Source organism: Suricata suricatta, chromosome 7 (genome assembly GCF_006229205.1).
Source record: "Suricata suricatta isolate VVHF042 chromosome 7, meerkat_22Aug2017_6uvM2_HiC, whole genome shotgun sequence".
In the NCBI taxonomy this organism is placed as follows: Eukaryota; Metazoa; Chordata; class Mammalia; order Carnivora; family Herpestidae; genus Suricata; species Suricata suricatta.
Window position 1 is genome coordinate 23266121 of NC_043706.1, and position 17197 is coordinate 23283317.

A 17197-nucleotide genomic window follows, 5' to 3' on the forward strand; every position below is an offset into this window, starting at 1 on the left:
TTTGAAAATAGGCTAAGTGAAGGAAGTCAGACACAAAAGGACAAACATTATATGATTTCACTTATATAAAATATCCAAAACAGGCAAAATCATTGTGACAAAAAGTGAAATACAGGTTTCCAGGGCTTGGGGGAAGAGAATGGGGAATTAGTACTTAATGGTTACTAGTTTCTGTTGTGATGAACATTTTTGGAAATAGTGGTGATGGTTGTACAACACTATGAGTTACTGACACTGAGTTATACACTTTAAATGGTTATAGTGGCAACTTTTTTGTTATATATATTTTATCAGAAGAAATGAAAAAACCGTACAGCTACATGGGACACTGTGCCTAGAGGCCACCCAAGATTCCTGAACACTGAATCTCAACATGTATCAATGCGCTCTTATCATGGATAGGCCAAAAGTTACTCCCAGAAGGTGGCAGTACTTTATTATGCAAGCATACATAATTGGGAAATGGAGTTGAGACTGTTCTTTGACTATATCTTCTTTCTGTTAGCCTTATCATGAATAAGATTAAGCGGTTAAAAAGGGTCTTAAAGGTAAAGGTCATCATGGAAACATGAACACTAGTGGAAACTTATCTACTCCCTGTTTATACAGAGAAGCAAGCTCAAAATGTTAACATTTACTAGGAAAGATGCTGAATCCTCCAGTCTCTGCTTTCTAGAGAGAAGGGTGGTGACTCCAACTGGCATTTAATCCTGAAACTCAATGCTTTCAAAATCTACACTACCATCCTCGTTGCAGGAAGAGACAGTACGGTGGACAGAAATGTCTGTGTCGGGGCACAGGCAAAAACAGGCAATTTCATGAATCATCTGCAAAGACACAGGCTCACTTAGACCATACATAAGGTACTGGTCTACATGTAAGATGAAAGGAATTCCCACGTGAGCACAATAGTAGAGCTTCGGCACTAGAGACTGGTAAAAGTATATGGGGTCTTTTGTCATCTTCATGACTTAGAAATAAATTGATTTGAAAGAGCTACTGAAAACATTTTACATATCAAAAGAACCTGAAAGACAGAATAAGGGATTAATTTTCCATATCAGAAGGGCAACAAAGAGTGGCTACGGGATACCTTCCCACTGTCTATTACCCAGAAAACTGGACACATTCAGACTATTTTGTGGAGGATGGCTTCTTGTAGCTCCTTGAAACCAAAGTCACTTTCACCACCTATATCAGAAATTCTTGGTATTCTAATCCCATCAAAGAAAATGGTTAAATATCTTTTGTACTTTCAACAGTACATGTGAACTGGCTCTCAGTCTGGCTAACAAAATTATATAACTATTAATCATTCAATCAGTAGTACTACTGACACAGAACACCTCATTTTTGCCTTCATTAAGGAGCACCATGCATTCTTATCCCTTTATTACTGCTGCATTATAAGACAACTATATTCCCACTGATAAACATTTTCAGGAATACATTTTTGTAAATCAACTTGCTAGGGTTATTATATTTTTCCCCAAATATTGTTGCTTTGCTTTTGTTTTCTTTATACTTCTACTTAAGTTAAATGACCCTGGCACGGTTGGCAGTGAGAAAGTCTGATTTAATTTAAAAGAGAAAGTAAGCAGATTTAAGAAAGAATGAACCGTGCTGGTAGTACACATGTACTGGGAGAACTAGTAACAAAGTCTGGGAAATTACAATATGGTCGTGCACCTAAGGGACAATCTAGATGCGTGTTTTAAGCTACATGATCCTAAAGGAGTGTCCTTTATTAAGGTTTGTAAATCACACATTTTAAGAACACATGAAAACCCAAGGAGCACTTCTATATAAAGAATTACTCTAGGACAGTGATAATCCCCTCCCCTCTGTGATTTGCATTGTGTATTTCTGAGCCTTCACTTGGTCCACAAAGGCACAACTCACAAAGATGAAAAGGTGGAAAAGAGATTAAGATTGATTAGGTAAAATAAGAATCTACGTTATATTATTAATAAGATTAAAGCAATCAAAAGCAAGATAAGAACATTTTAAAACTCTCTCGACTGTTATTAATACAGAACATTCCATGCCAAGAACTGAACAAGATGTAAGACAGTTCTCACTATGGACTTTAATTCTAGATATGAGGTAAGGCCTTGGATTTTATATTAATTTAGTTACTTAAAAAAAAACAGATTTTAGGATGCTTCCATTATTCCAGTCATTTAGCATATATATATTTTTAAAATTTATTTAGAGAGAGATAGGGAGAGCACGTGCAAAAGCAGGGGAGGTGAATAAAGACAGAGATTCCCAAGCAGGCTCTGTTAGTGCAGAGTCCAATGTGGGGCTCGAATTCATGAGCCATGAAATCATGACCTGAGCTGAAATCAAGAGTCAGATACTTGGGGCGCCTGGGTGGCTCAGTCAGTTAAGCGGCCGACTTCGGCTCAGGTCATGATCTCACGGTTTGTGGGTTTGAGCTCGGCGTTGGGCTCTGTTTCACATTCTGTGTGTGTGTCTCTCTCTCTCTGCCCCTTCCCCGCTCATTCTCTATCAAAATAAAATAAAGACATTAAAAAAAAATTTTTTTTAGAGTCAGATACTCAACCAACCGAGCCACCCAGGAGTCCCTCATTTGGCATATTCTAAGCCAGCCTGTATTTCATTATCTACTGCACTTTTATTTTCATAGGTATCTGGGGGGTGGGCTGTTTCCATCCATACAAGTAAGGTACCTCAGCCAACTTGTGGACATGGGTTTTAATCACCTGTCAATGCCCTCACCAGGCTACTGGTGATTTAATTTTATCTTGTCTTCCTTCACCTAGCTCCTGAACATCTCCCTGTCTACAAAGTCTTTCCTTAAATACAATGTGAGGAGGGAAAACAGAATGCACACCCCTCAAGAAAGCATTGTGGTTGAGTGTTGAATGCCTTCATCTCCCTTATTGGAGACACCTCCCCGAAGGCCCAGTGACTGAAACTCAGGACTCTGACAAGTCTGATGTTGCCAGAAAGAGAAAATGGAACAGTGGAAAATGTCTACCAGAGGACCCAGTCTTTATTTCCACAATGCAGTTTGGAACACTGGATGGCTACGTAAATCCTGATACATAATGCACACAATAGGATCACAGTACTGTGAGAAATGAAAACTTCAGTGTTTGAGCCAACCATTGGCGAAACTTTCCAAAATCTTGTACTGACCCTCCAAGGAATGGATTGGGTAATTTCAGTAATCACTTCCATGTCATGGGAGTATATTCAGGGCCCTGAGACAATGAGGAAAGTGCTACAACTTGAAAACTTCTATTTACCTTCTGGGAGTGTTTATGCACTCTTAGGAAAAATCTAGACCTTACAGAGATTACTGACATTCTAGGAGCCTTCTGTGTGATTGTGGGACCAACCACCATACACACCTAAGAGGGAGGCAATAACACTCAGTCCATAATCCGACCACTGCTCACCTAGAACAGCCCCTTCTCCTCAGGCTGCCTGCTTACAGCCTCCCTTAATACCTGCTCACTTTACCACTGGATCTTCCACTCCACCACTGATGTCCAGTACACTCCCATAATCTGGGTTTGCAACCTCAGCTCTATGGGCACACTGGGCTGGGGAATTATTTACTGTGGGGAGTGTACTGGGCCCTGTCGATGTTAAGCAGCATCCCTGGCTTCTAACCACTGGATGCCAGGAGCACACAACCCTAACTCAGTCAGGAGCCATCAAATGTCCCTGGAGAACAAATAAGATCTGCCTCCCTCCTTGAAAACCAGTGCAATAAACACCTGACACCAGATTACATAAGGGGAGAGGAGAAACGAAATGCAGAGGTCAAGGAAGAAATGGCATTACAGGCAAGCTCTGTGTTATCTATAAATTGTGTCCATCTCAAACCTCGCGATGTTGTCATTACAATACTGCAAAGTGAGGAGCTGTACTACATGGAGGTTATCATAAGCAAAACGACAAAGGGGCAGAAGCCACCACTATCTAGTAGATAGGACATTAAGTGGATGTCAGAGGAGCTGGGCTCAGGTCTCAGCATGACCAGTGTGACTCTGGGCAAACCTCTCAACCTCTAGGGCTCCAATTCTTTCCTCTGTCCAGCGGTGAATGATGATCTTTTGATCGCATCATCTTCCAGCTTGACCACGGACAGTGCCTAGGCTGGGGAATCTTAGTGAAGGAAGTTCTAGACCCAGTAACTAAAATATATACATAATGCTATGTATTTCTATTAACCAACCATGAACAAAGTATTACCAAATCTCAAGAAATGACTGAGATTTATTATAAAACACTAAATCCAACACACATGAATAACACCTTGTTCAGAAAAAAAAAAAAAAACCCTGAAGATCTATACATGAAAAACCAGAAAACCTTAAAAAAAATATCCAGGTAGTACTATGATTACCGAGGCATATACAGATTTAGATTTAAGGAATTCAAATACTCGAATTCCCAACACTCATTTTTGTGGGTGTCTGGGGGTTGCATTCCCACTTTGTAGGGACCTACACGGAAAACATGGCAGTTACACAGCACTTGTGTTAACCTTTACAACAGATACTTGGACTTAAAGGTAGGAGGGGAGCAATACCTACAGAACAAAAATCAAAACAAAAACATAGTCCTGTTCCAGATAGCTGGTAAAACAATGACACTCACAGTAATACGATTTTTTAAATATGTGATTTTAATGCTAAAAGCTGGTGGTAAGAATTTGCTTTTATTTTCTTCCCAATTTAGTGTTTTGTCTAACAAATACAACTGCTTTATTCCTCCTGAAGAAAAGTTAATATGGTGATAAAAGCCCCAGATAAAGTAGGATAAGCAGAACATGAGTTGGAAAGCAGGGCACCAATAAAAGAGAAGATCCGTTTGCTCATGAAAGACAAATAAATTATGGCTGAAGGCCAGTGAACTCTACAAGTGTAATGAACACATCTCCAGCCTTAGATTTACCCTAGAAAAAGAAATCACACCCCCACTGACCATACAATCCACTAACAGCAAAAGACTGCAACTTAATTTACCTGCACATTGTCCATAAATTATACAATTAACACAGAGAGGAAAGTCTGAAACAGTCCTTTAAAAGGCTACAAAATTCCCTCCCTTCCCTGGAACAAATGATCTTTCCTAGGAAGGTTTAACAGTAACATTTATACTACTCACTCCCTTTCTTAGTGTTTCCGGTTTTAAATTTTAATAGTTACATTACCCAAACACATAAAGGCTGAGAAAATGTAATGTCAGTGGTAGCAATTAAACAATTACCAATATTTAAATAAACACTTCAAACATTAAAAAGATATTCTTTGAAAGTTTCTTTAGAGAAATGCTTTGTCCCAAGAAATGGGTAGGACAGATACATTCATCTACATTTGACTTACCAAATCAGCCCAAAACAGATCCTTCAACTTTCTGGTAAATGGGCATGATGAGTCATAAATAATACTGGAAATACTGTCTAACTGAGATTTAGATCATCAAGATACAATACAGGGCAAAATAAATTCCAGATGAATTATAAATCTAAAGGCTTAAAACCTGGAACTCCTGGCTGGCTCAGTCGGTGGAATGTGTGACTCTTGATCTCAGGGCCATGATTTCAACCCCATGCTGAGGGTAGAGATTACTTAACAATAAATAAAGGTTTTAAATGATTAAAATACCAAAAAAATAAAAATAAAAATAAAGTGATAAAAATACCAATTTTATACTTGAGAATAGACTGTGCCTACATTAAAAAATTTTAATATTTATTTTTGAAAGAGAGAGAGAAAGAGAGAGAGAGAGAGAGAGAAAGAAAGAAAATGAGTGGGGAGGGGCAGAGAAAGAAGGAGACACAGAATCTGAAGCAGGCTCCAGGCTCTCAGCTTCTGAGCTGTCAGCACAGAGCCTGACCTCGGGCTCGAACTCACGAACCCTGAGATCATGACCGGAGCTAAAGTTGGACACTTAACTGACTGAGCCACCCTTGTACCCCTGTGCCTACAGTTTTAAAAGTCAGACTCAGATAAATAAGCATAGAAGTATAAAGAAACTAAATTGGGAAAATATATTTGCCAGAAGAGGAAGATGTCCTCAATATAAATAGAAAGTGATTTTTAAAAATCTAACTATAAAAGGACTACCAAAAATTTCAAAACCATTTAGCTTCTAGTGATCTGAGAAATACAAATTAAAAGATAACTTTTCTAACTGTTCTCTATCAGGTGAGCTGGTAGAAATGAATACCTGACTCCAAAACAAGCTTAAAATGCTCATGGCTTCTGATCCAGTAATTTCACTGTATTAAAAAACAAACAAAAAATCAAACCAACAAGGACACTTCTCTTAAAAGGGGGAGGATAACCAGATAATAGGTCATAGTATCACAACACTATAACTTTAACACCTTTAGGGAAAAAGGACACGGTTCATGTATGAGCTCTAGTTGAAACTAGGTAGTTTCTGGGTGTTCCCATGATTGTTATACTCCATAATTCGTATGTGACATGTTCTTTTGCATGTATAACAATTCAAAAGAAAAATGTAATTAAGAATAAATCACCAATAAGAGTTTAGATTTTGAAATAATATGACAAGTTGGATATAAAACATTAGTTACATTTGTAAAATTATTTTAATGGGGTAATGCTCATAATCTGCAGAAAGCAGAACACAAACACATAAAGCCAACCACGTTGAATATAGGTGTACACAAACTAGGTAGGGACAAGGAAGGAGGAAGGAGGAACACCGGAATCCTGGTTGTACAGATGGTGTACAAACAATACAGATGGTTTGTACACCATCTGTATTGTTTCTACTAAAATATGTATTTGTTGGCTTGTTAATGTTTTCTCATTATAGTCATTCCATCAGGCTAACTTTCTGTTCTTTGAGAAATGAAGGTATAATTGCTTCTCCTGTAAAAGCACTTAATATCTAGCACATAGAAAATAAAAAGAATTTAAGTATAAAATAATTTAAGTATTAATTTCTCAAGGAGCTTCATGTTTTTGTCTCCATAGAACATAAAAACATGGCCCCTTTACCTACACAAAATCCAAAATAAATAAACTTTAAAAATTTTTTTAAAGAATTTTTATTTTGGGAGAGAGAGAGAGAGAGTGAGAGAACAGGGAAGAGGTAGAGAGACGCAGAGAGAGGCAGAGAGAGAGAGAATCCCAAGCAGGCTCTGCACCATCAGCGCAGAGCCCAATGCAGTGCTTGAACTCATGAAACCAAGATCATGACCTGAGCCGAAACCAAGAATTGGACACTCAACCAACTGAAACATTAAGGTGCCCTTAAAATAAAATTCTTAAAATGAACCTAGATACATATAGAAGAATACCCACCAAAACAGCCAAGAGAATTTGGATGAAAAGGAACAAAGTTGAGGGACACTTGCATACCAGATTATCAAAACATACTATACAGCTACAAGTAACACCCTGTGATTCTGCTGCAGAAAAGATTATTTAATGGAGCTGAATAGAAACTTCAAGTATTTATAGAAATTTAATATATGCTAATCAGGAGCATTTTCAAACAGCAGAAATTCAGTAAAATGGTGCAACAACTGGCTATTTCATATCGAAAAAATGGTAAGTTCAATCCTTATGTCTCCAAACTGTAAATATTATTCTCCAATACAATAAACAAAAAAACCCTCAAAACTATAAAAATATTAGAAAAAAATGCAGGAGGGTATTTATCTTGTTGACATAGAAAAAGTATTTAACCAAGACACAAGTCAGTAGTCATTAAGAAAAACACAGTTAACTATCAAAATAAAAACATCCTGTGGAGCAAAAGGCACATATATTTAAAAGTTAGGATAGGTAGGTTAGGAAAAAACACTGTCAATACAGGACTCCTATTTATAGAATGAAGAATGTCTACTGACTGGTAAGAACATTAACATGAGCAAGACCTTGGAAAATAAAAAAAAATTTTTTTAATGACCAAAAAAAAAGAAAAAGTATGTTAAATCTCATCATTAAGACAACTGCAGAGCAATGTTTGTCCATTAGATTGACAAAACTTAAGGCTGATAATCATCAATGTTGATATATAAAAGGGACAGAGGTATTCAATCTGAGTGTAAACAACTAGATTATCTGGAAGGCACTCTGGTGATAGAGAATTTTTTAATATGTATACTTTAGGACCCAGTAGTCATCTACACACATGTATATCCAAGTAGGCTCTGAAAGTTTAGGAGGGAGGATGAGAAAACAGATGTTCCCCTCTTCCATCTGCAATTATTTACTATCACTAGTACATGAGCACATACTACCAAAATTGGAGTTCTGACTGACAAGCTTAAAAATGTGAGACTTTGCAACTAAAGACTGGGTGGTCACGAACAAGGGAAATTGGGCATGTTTGTGAGGCACAGGACTGAGATCTGTAACCAGGATCTGGCTGCTCTCTTCACCCTCCCCCACTTCAAATGGATTCCATCTCAACTCCACAATGAGCGGACATGAATCCCACAGGGCAGGTCTGCGGGATCTGTTTTCAAGCCTAAATCTGCTTGTCCTCTCTGCTCTTAATATTAAATCCTCATAGTTAGCTGGAGTACAATCTCCTTGAATTATAAATTACTTTGATTTCTCTGGTTAGCTCTGTATGCACTTGATAGGACATTAAAACCTCTGTTCAGTTTCATTTTCTAGTAAGCTCAAGTCAGTTACTTAATGGTCCTTTTTCCCCCACCTAATTATTTCAAGTCTAAAATAATTCACTAATCATAGAAACAGTTGCTTACACAAATTTTAAGAAAATGTATCACCCCAGAATTTTCAGGAAGAACAGTTTTATTCTCAAAACTTTGCTAAGAAAAATTTTAACTAAATGTGGAAATAAAAATAATTTGAATGCCACACAGACAGGCCAAAAGCTAATGCTCATTGTTATTAGAAATAAAAATATTTAACAAATCATGGTACCAACAATTCAGTTTGAGAGTCTGGACAGAAATGTTAAGACAAATTCTATCAAAAGGTCAAAACTCAAATAATTATATTTGATTAACAACTGATACCAAACCAAACCTTAAGAGCACAAAGAAAAACAAATGTGTCTGTCAATCTCGGGTATAGCAGAAACTTAACCTTCCTTAAAAAATAATATAGTAAACAGAATCCATCCTTGGCAAAAGAATAAACGATGACCAAGTAGAGTGTCCCCCAGGAAATCCAGGATAATTCAACATTAGAAAATCTATCAATACCCCCAGATGCAGGAGAAAACACAATGTCAGTAGATGCTAGAAAAGCACACCCTTAAGTTAAAATCCATTCATGATTTTAAAAAGTAATAAAGGCCTCTCAGCCAAAAAATCTGGATAGAAGAGCATCTACTACAAGATATTTTTGGGAACTATCACACTTTAAGGGTGAACAGTAAAGAAGATGGCAGCAATGTTATTTTATTATGCTACTATTTATTCAACACTGTCCTGGAAGTTCTCAGCCTACATCAGATGAGAAAAAGAAATGGGTGTATAAATACTAGGAAAAAAGTATAAAGCCACAACTAATTAAAAGGCATAGGACTGTCTGCTCAGAAAATCCTCAAGATATAACAGTCATTAAAACTATTAGGATCTAGTGATAACATACAAAAAAAAAGCCACATGGATAATTTTCTATAAAGTGGCAATCAATAAAAAAAAAATCAGGCTTTTCACAGGGATAAAAGGTACAACACAGGGGATGGTATTGTAATCGTGATACATGGTGACGGATGGTGGGTACACCTGTGGTGAGCTCAGCAGAACAGAGACTAGTTGAATCACTATGTTGTACACCTGAAAATAATGCAACAGTATGTGTCAACTACACTTCAACAAAAAGTATATGAAGAAAAATAGACAAAATAAAAATATTTTCCAAAATCCCATTCATAATAGCTAGAAAAATCAGCAAAGAATAAACCTAACAGAAAATAAGCATAACTATAATAAACCCAAGCATATATAAATGTACACATATATGCAATCAGCTATAGAGCTTTACTGAAGAACTTAAGGCTGAAATAAATTGAGAGAAATAGCATGTTCAGGAATAAATATCAGAAGGCTTAACTTCACCCAAACTAATCTAGAAATTCAACACAATCTCTTGTCATGAAACCCTTAAGAAAAGTTTTCACGGAACTTGACAAGTTATTTTAAATTTCCTACAGAAGACAAATGTAAAATTTCTTTAAAAGCCAATATAATTTTAAATTACCACAAGGAGGGGAATTGGGCAACTTGATATGAAAACATAAAGCTGCAGTAATTAAAACAACGCCATAAAGAATAAAGCATGTGCACAATGATCACTGTACAAAAGGAGAGTAAAATTGATACAGCCTCTTTGGAGGGCAAATTTAGCAGGATTTTTAAATTTAAAATGTTCGCACTCTTCCAATCTCGTTATTTCACTGACACATGTACATAGGATATGCCCTGGAGAGTTGGCCGTAACACTGGGGGTCTTACAACAACAAAAAGCTGCAAACAACCTTAATGTCCCTCAATGGGGAAATGACTAGTCATTTAACAACAGTACAGAAGGGAAGTCAGGCAGCAGCTAAGAAAAGAATGAGACAGGCCTACCATACGCCAACATGGAAAGGCTTTCTCTAAGGCACCTTGTTGATGGGAAATGCTATAGCATCAGACCATTTGTGTAATTTTTCAACACACGTCGGCAGCATTTTCTAAGCTCATTTATACATGTATACAAAACCACATACATCCAAAAACCTAGGATCCTGTTATAAGGCAGATTCTGGTTGACAAATGTATATATTCCCATATATCTGCTACAGGGGCATTCCACTGTTAGATATACCACATTTGTTTCTAAATTTTTTGTTATTATAAACAGAATTATTACGAACTTCCATATAAAAAATGCAGATTCAGGTTCAACAGGTTTGCAGTGGTGCCTGTCATTCTACATTTCTAACCAATGCTCAAAAGGCCACTGACGCTGCTGGTCCATGGACCACATAGAGAAGAGGAAAGGCACACAGATGACCTGGGAGGCGCCAGAGAAGCCACTTCAATGGGAACTCAAGTGGGAGATGACAGAGAGCGGTGAAATCATGAGCCAGGGTCAAAGGGGGCTTCAGCCTTATTTACAGTGTTTTCATTTATTTAACAAGAATAGCGTGGTTAAATACTGTGTATTAAAAGCTAGTTTCAAAAAATACATTCAGACCATTTTTGAGTATATGGTTAACTGAATTCCAGGAATCACATGGTATCCAGTACGCAGGTCAATTAATGCTGGCCACCTCTGCTCCACAAATAATACTCCGTAATTGGCCAGAAGGGAACAGCAGCTGAGGGAAATTAATTGATCAGCTGGTGGTGACAGCTCATCACTACTGCAGTGGTACTTCCAAAAACACTATTAAAAAAACAACACCACTATTTTAAATCAGGTGTTCTAGTCTTACTTAAAGTTTTTAAGTCTAATAAATTTCTTGAAAATAGATAACTGCAATTTTTATCTGAAGTAACATCTACACAACATAGTTCAGGAGTTTCTCACTTGGCCTACTATGCTTCCTCTCTACCACATATACTTGCTAATTAATCCTTCCAGAGGAAATCCTTCTTAACTACTAAAGAATTAATGAGTGTGCAGAAATGTCCCTTCTATAATGACGACTATTAAAACGTCTCCAAGGCCTGGCCCTTGCAAGTGCGGGGACCTGAATCTTAAGCTTCATTAGCTCCCAGTAAATTGGCCTCTCTATGGCTGACCTGACAGGAGATGGTATGCACTGACTAGCCATTTCACTATTTATTGAAGGAGCTGTCTGCAATAATTGAATGGCCACTCAAGTTAACACTGGGACTTGTAAATTTTATTACATACGAAGGCAAAAGAAAATTTTGGTGGAAATGCATTCATGAAGTCATAATGAATTGGGAAAACAAAGTCTCAAGTCTAGCAGTGAATCATTCCATACAGACATGGCAATGATGAAATTTGAAAGAAACTCTTAGCTAACTAGTGTGACATAATCATAGAGAGTCATCAAAGGGTACTGTGAGGATCAAATAACTTTTAAAAGCAGCATCCTCTGAGAAGGCAGAAATAATTTCTTTCTTTAAACAAACTCATTCTAGCTGAGAATCATTTGGGAACCAACGCCTGAGCTGAGCCTTTGTTTAAAGTACATTGCAAGCAGGGAACAACAGCAAAGGGGTTAGCAATTGTGTGGTTAGACAACTGTGTATTAATTGGGACTTCATCCCTTAGGCAAGAGGGAGTCATTAAGGTAAAAATAAATGCCATAATCAAAGCCAAAAGACAATGTGTGTGTTGTGGGGGGGAAGGTAAGGAGAGGGTGGTTGACAAAAAATATCACCAAGGGCTGACATCCCTACCATGTAGAAAAACTCTTAAAACTGAAGGATGTGGAACCAGAATCTGAAGGGAAAATGGGAAACATACATGAACAGGCAATTACCACAAAGATATTAGAAATATTCATGTACACGTTAAAATGTCACAAAAAGATACAAACCATATCAAACATGAAAAATTATTGAAACTCACAATTAGAAAAATTCAAGCTGAAAACATTGAGATAATACCAATCAAATAATTAAGAAAAAGTATGACAATACATTCTGCTAGTAAGGCTGCAGGGAAACAGGCCCTCTCACACCTTGATGCTGAGAACGCAAAGTAGGGAAACTTCCTTGAAGAGAATTTGGCAACAGCTAACAACTTCACATTTGCACTCAGCTTTCAACCCAGTAATTCCTCTTCTAGGAACCTATACTGAAGACAGCCCGCCCCCAACCACATAAAACACATGCTGCAGCACTGTAACGGCAAAATCCTGGAAACATTCTAAATGCCACACACGGGAGAGTGGGTGAGCCAACTGTAGAGTGACCACACAGTAGAGCTCCTATACAGGTGTTCTAAAATGGGAAGAGATCTCTATGAACTAACTTGGAGTGATTTCTAAGATATACTGACTGCTAAGTGGAAAAAACAAAGCACGAAAGAATATCTAAAATGTGCTACTCTTCTTGTAAGAAAGAAGAGGATATAAGAAAATACACCTGTATCTGTTAATCTGTATAAAAGATACCCATGAAAGAAAACCAGAAACTAAAGAGACTGGCCACCCAGAGGATGGGTGGAAAGAGTGGGCAGAGCACGTCAGAAGGGGAACAGAGTAGCATGAATGAGGGAGGAGGGCCATTTTCCAGTACCCACTTCTGTACGGCTCCTACTCCTAGAGCCACAGTAACATTTCATATTCCCCAAAATAAAATTACAGTCAATTGGGGTGTGAGGGAACTCAATGTCACACACCTAGTAACAAATGAACCTAACCATATTATGAACTATTAATTTACCAGATCACTTTAATTACTACTCAGAAAGAGATGGAAGGGAAAAGTAACTTTGGAAAACAGTGTTTTTACTAGGACACTATAAGGCCAAAGACAAAAGGAACTGTATTACAAAATCCATACTGACTTTTTCTATAAAGATCCAGATAGTAAACACTTTCAGCCTTGCAGGCCATACAGTCTCTGTTGCCATTGTCATGAGGAAAAACTATAGACAATATATAAAGAAATGGGAAATCTGTATTCCAGCAAAACTTTACTTACAAAAATAGGAAGAGGGCTGGATTTGGCCCAAGAGCCACAGTCCACAGACATCTGGTCTCGTTAGTAGAGTTTCTCAAATAGTTTGGGTTAGCGACTCTGAAACTACTAGGGTTGAGAGAATGTATTATAAATAATGAGGACCAGGTTTCTCACTGTTGGAGACAGAAGCTACAAACAAGAAAAGGATAGGTAGAATGAATGCTATGCTGCCGAACTAGCAACGGAGGTTATCAATATGATCTCGTAAGTTTTCAGTACATACACCAACAAATCCAGGTGAGGACATATGGGTGTGCCGGGCAGTACACAAACGTACATATACATAGCTCTGTCCACCAGGAAGGTCTAGAAGCAATGACACCTCTCTGTAGCAACAAGCACACCTTGTGCCCAGATCTGGGTGTCTAAATGCCATTTTCCAGTGAAACTAAAAACAGGGCTCTCTGGAGAAGTGGTTGATTCCAGGGCTGGGGTAAGGAAAATTCAAAAGAGCTCTGAGCATCTTGTGGTGGTTAAAAGGAAGGAAGTGCTCAAGAAAGGAACAAGGGCACCGGGACCAAATACAGGTGCTTCCAGTGGCCAAAACCAGGACCACAGGGCTACAAAATGAGAGTAGGAGATTATAACCCACAGACTTTTTTAAAAAAAATATATGATTACATAAAGGCACATATAACAAAATGAATATATAGGAGGAAAAGCAACAGTTCTTCTTTACAGAAAATCTCCCAACTAATAAGGTGGGAAGAAAGCAGAAGCAAAGGAAATAGAAATCACTATTAGGTAAATACCACAGAAGTAACCACTGCAGGCAAGACTCACCAACGTAGTGTTAAATTCAGTGGGCAATCCTTCCATTTGCACAGTCTCAAAGTGATCTCAACCAAAATATGTATTAATACTTACCAAGTGATCAATTTTAATATCACCATTAATCAGATTAACAGCATCATAGACCTTTCCTCCTGATATGATGCACTGAGAAGGTGAGACAGGCTGAATGAACTGTGTCCTCTCCGCGCCGCCCCCCACAAGTTCATATGTTGAAGCCCCAATCCACATAAGTTCAGAAAGTGACTGCATTTGGAGGTAGGGCCTTTACGATAATTAAGTTACAAGGAGGCCATCAGGATGGGCCCTAATGCAATCTGGAAGAGAAGGAAATTTGGCTATAGAAGCCAGGAACACATATGTACAGAGGAAGGACCATGTGAGGACACAGAGAAGGAAGCCACCTTGTAACCCAAGAATAGAAGACTCTGAAGAAACCAAACCTGCTGATCTTGGACGTCAGCCTTCAGAGCCATGAGGAAAAACATTTGTTGTTTAAGCCACCGAGTCTGTGGTATTGTGTCATGGTAGCTCTAGCAGACTAATACAGAAGGACACAACATTCTTCGGAAGGATTCCTACCAAAAAACACACTAACGTGAATTGAATCATGAAAAAACTCATAGAAACCTGGAGTTTAGGGCCAGTCTACTAACTGACCTACAAATACTCTTCAAAGGTGACAAGGTCAAGAAAGGAAAGGCTGTCAAAGGTTAAGTAGACCTGACAACCAAGTGCAATGCTGTATCCTAACAGAAAAAGGACATTAACAGGAAAACTGGAAAAATCTGAATACACTCTGTTGTCTGTCCCAATGTTGGTTTTGATAACTGTGCTGTGGTTACAGAAAATGTTAAAATTAATAAAAAGTTAAAGGGGTGCCTGGGTGGCTCAGGTCATGATCTCACGGGCCCGGGGTTTGAGCCCCACATCAGGTTCTGTGCTAACAGCTCAGAGCCTGGAGCCCACTTCAGATTCTGTGTCTCCCATTCTCTCTGCCTCTCTCCCACTTGTGCTTTCTCACTCAAAAAAAAAATTTTTTTTTAATTTTTTTAAGTTTAAAAAATTTGTTTTTAATGTTGAATCATTAAGATATTTTGGCAGGGGAACGCTAGGAACGGCTCTGAATTTTAGAAAAATCACTCAGGGAGCAACGTGGAGGAGTTATTAATTTACTGTCACTCAGTTCCAAACTCTGCTTTGTCCTGTTTTTGTGACACACGGTCCTCTGCAGGCTGACGTGATGTTAGGCTTTGCCAACAGAGGGTGCTAGAAGGCAGTGCCAGAAGGTACCCTTCCTTTTCCCTCCCGCTTCTTTTCCTCCCCCGCCCCCCTCCCCCCACCCCCAGCTGTGGGAGAGGCTCAGGCTTGGAAGGAGGGAGTGTACACCGTTCCTCAGAGGTGGGGATCTGCCCCAGGCCGGCTGCCCGGCCTCTAAACTCCTTCTACGCCATCCAGTTCAACCCAAGGAGTGGTATCTGCCTTCTGCCATTGCTGCTTCGGTGCGCATTATTCTTCAAGGTCAGCTCTTACCACTTACTGCTGAAACTCCTGAAGAAACCCCCCTCCTCAGATTACCGGGGAGGCTGCCCGGTGCCTGCTTCCAGCCCTCACACCACTTTCCCGGCCACTACACTGCTCATACTCCTTTCTCCTTTAACCAACCATATACCTTTGTGCCGCAGGAGCACGTTGCCACGATAGCTAGATTAACACGAGTATCACGCTTGGTTTGCAAAGTTTCAAAAAGTAAAGCAAAATTTACTCATCAGTTTAGAGGGGGAAAAAGTTAACTCACTCGCCCATTAGCATATTAATAGTTTTCAGTGTCTTGTGATATACATTAGTTTATATACATTATTTACAAAGAAAAGCATTTTCTAGTCTACTCCTTTCTGTATGTAATTTGGTATTTTGGTCCAAAATGTCACTCTAGCTGAACCATTGTCAACTAAGAAGCTACTATGAACAATTTCTCTCCTTTATCATATTCAAGACAAATATAATTAATGTACAATACAATGTCAAATGTACAGAACTAATTTCAGAATAGACCATGAAAAATCTATCCTATCTTTTCTAAAAGAAAACCAAAAAAAAAGTGGAAAAAGTGGGAGTCTGGAGAGTAACCTGGACCACATGATAAAGTATAGAAATGTGACAACTATATATGCTAAATGGACCAATAGTTCTACAACAGTTTTCAATTTTTATTTTCACTGAACTAAAAAAAACCCCAATTGTTAAGTCTAATTATTCTTCTTGAGGGCTAATTTGCCACTGGAAGACACTGTCTCAAAGAACTGAGAATTTCTAGAATTAGTATGGGATGGAGAATGTACCTAGAAATGAAGATACAAATTTCCTCTTACCAGCCATTTGGGTATTAGTCAAGTCTGAGAAACAGTATCAGAAAAAGATCAGAAGGAGTGAGTGTGGCCATTTACGGGGATGGGGAGAAAGTGACTGGTAGGTCCTGCTAAGATTCACCCTGGGAGACACATTTTAATTTTACTAAAAAATCTGAGCAAATCAAGCAGCATGGCCTGTCACCCCCTAAGGGTGGAGAAAGACAAGGTATTAGGGGTCAGAGGAACTCTATTCTCCCTGGCTCTCAGACCAAGTGACCGGGAGAAGTGGGGCAGTGGTGATGGAGGTGGAGGTCATTGTGACTGGAACTGCAATTCCATTTCAACACGTAACTCTCTGCTTCAGCTCTCAAAGGGGGTTAAACATCTGCCT

At 38.5% G+C, this 17197-nt stretch overlaps 1 protein-coding gene across 3 annotated transcripts in view; it reads right to left on the reverse strand.

Annotated features, from left to right (window-relative positions):
- The window catches only part of CDYL (chromodomain Y like), a 244528-nt gene that overhangs the window by 144424 nt on the left and 82907 nt on the right, over positions 1-17197 (reverse strand). The gene's annotated exons all lie outside the window — the stretch shown is intronic.